Genomic DNA, 2,694 nt, shown 5'->3' with positions numbered 1-2,694 from the left:
AAAAAATGGAAACCTTTGACTATCTGTAACATTTGACTATCTGTGTCATTTGACATACGATAAGGTAATTTACTCACAGGTCTCCAGCTCACAATTCAGCATGTCAACCACTACCTGATTTCAGTTAATTCTCATTCAGTTCCTTCTTATTTATTTAGTATTACTTCTTATTATGTTCTTGTTTATTATTACCATCTCTTTGTTTATTTATTTTTCATTTCTCATGCAAACTGCCTTGGAAACTTTTGTTTAAAAGCGGTAAAGAAATATTTGTTGTTGTTGTTGTTCTCCTTTCACATTTAGCTATAGGAATCAAAATGTGAAGGTCGTTCTCGTGCTGAAGAGAACAACTCTGTTGGTGGTGGGACTGGGGAGGGCGGGGGCGGCAAGGCAGGATCGTCGCACCTATCTTTCCCCCAGATGATTGCCGTTCCTCTTTGGCTGTGCTGCTTGTGCACCCACAGGAGCCATGCTGCAGCTCCATAAATTCCACCAAGAAGTGTGGTCCATTGGGGAATTTCCCTGCTGCCAGGCACTCCAGCCGCCCGGCTCTATGGACGCTCCAACTGCAGGCAGCTCAAGCATTCATACAACTGAGGACTGGGGTAGGACAGTGCACTTGCACCCTTCTACTTCACTACAAGACCAGGTAAAAAACCTGGGCTGCCTGGAGAAGAGTGCCAGGACTGGGACCAATCCCAGCCCTCCAGACAAGCAGTAGGGCTGCGCAAGCCTGGGGGGGTAGGGCTGCTCATGTGCATGCCCTCATGTAGTAGACTAACTGTCAATATGTTGATCTTATTGTTTTTACTACAATAGACTAATGTGGTTAGAAAAACAGAAATAGCGGGTTATGTTCGCAGAAAATAGGCATGGGGAGATCACAGGCATCTGAATATTATTTCATTCATTAGAAATGTGGGCAAGAGGGTGAGTTATGAGTGGGTTATACAAGAGGGTTTTGGAAAGTTAACAGGCTTGCCTGCATACAGCATGGACTCCCATTATTCTGGTACTTTCTCAAATGCCCTTATCATTGTAGAAGTCACCTGTTGCTGCCCAATATCAGAATGCATTGCACAAATGAAAACAGCCCATGTTGGCAATAATGACACCTACACATACACATTTTAAAAGTTCATGTTCCGTGGGTTAATTACAAGGAAATTATATGTATTGCATAAGTTACACTAATTGAATAACAGCCCATTCCTCCAGGCTGCTTGGCATAGATCTCCCTGCACTAGACTTGGATGAAGGCTAGGATGTCTGGGGGAGAAACTCTACCAAAATTCTTTCCCCCCTAACCATTCCAAAACAGACTGAAAGGGCATACATATGGTCATAGACTGCATCCAAAGCCTCAGTCAAGAGGAGCACACCAAGTTTGGCTTTGGGCTGGTTTCCAAATAGCATTTCTATGTAGAGGCTTTCTGTTCAAGAAAAAAGAGCACCCTGTAAGAGCCAGTGTGGTGTAGTGGCTAGAGTGCTGGACTAGGACCTGGGAGACCCGAGTTCAAATCCCCATTCAGCCATGATACTTGCTGGGTGACTCTGGGCCAGTCACTTCTCTCTCAGCCTAACCTACTTCACAGGGTTGTTGTGAAAGAGAAACTTAAGTATGTAGTACACTGCTCTGGGCTCTTTAGAGGAAGAGTGGGATATAAATGTAATAATAATAATCATCTCTACAAGATATATGAAGTTGTTCACTGGATTATGGCTTAGCTATAGCAAACTCCCATCTCCCTTGTTTACCCTTGTACTCATCTTTCTAGAAAGGGTAATCAGAAGATCAGGTGAAATGTTGTCTCCTCTGACCTCTCGCTCCTACCTCTTGCCCCCTGCCTTTTTGGTCCATAGTTCTGGCATAAAAAGTTATTTCAGCATCTGTATGGTCAACAAGGCATTGGTATGAAGTGGTATAGAAATGTTATAGACCAGCAGGCAGGCAGGCAGGCAGTCTAGGGCCTGTACAGATGTCATTCCGGAATATTCATTCAGGTCACTCATGTCTTTCCAGTGACTGTTGCTGGTGTCTACCTTGTGTTTCTTTTTAGACCGTGAACCCTTTTGGAACCCAGTTCTATAGATGCTCTGGCTGCAGGCAGCCTGAGCGTTCATACAATGTTCCATATGTTTATCTTCTTGTTTTTACTACAATAGACTAAAGTGGCTATCAGAAATAGAAATAGCTGGTTATGTTTGCAGAGAACAGGCATGGGGAGATCACAGGCATCTGAATATTCCTTTTTCCTTTTTCTATGTAAACCATTTTGAGAACTTTGTTGCTGAAAAGTGGTATGTTCCACGAATTACAGCTGAAGTGTCACAGAGGTTGCCCTTTTTCCGAGATGACGGTACTTGTGTAACACAAGACAGAGCATCACCTTGATGCACAGGCAAGGCTATTATTTATTTAATTATTGTTGACATTATTATTGTTGTTGTTAGTTGGGGCTGCTATGGAACTGGAAGAGAACTGACAGTTAAGGCTAGTAGCATTACCACTGTCTCCATTCACAATGATGGGAGGAACAGCAGTAATGCTGCTAGGGTAGCTGCTGATTCTCTACAGCATCGGGGCTTGCTTCCATCGGGGCTTGCAGCAATCCTGACATGGAACATTCCGGTTCCATAAATCATGCACATCAGCCACTATTATTATTCTTCAGTATGCATTTGCAACTCCAT

This window comes from Hemicordylus capensis, chromosome 1, assembly GCF_027244095.1.
Source record: "Hemicordylus capensis ecotype Gifberg chromosome 1, rHemCap1.1.pri, whole genome shotgun sequence".
In the NCBI taxonomy this organism is placed as follows: Eukaryota; Metazoa; Chordata; class Lepidosauria; order Squamata; family Cordylidae; genus Hemicordylus; species Hemicordylus capensis.
This window is presented reverse-complemented; position numbering follows the sequence as displayed.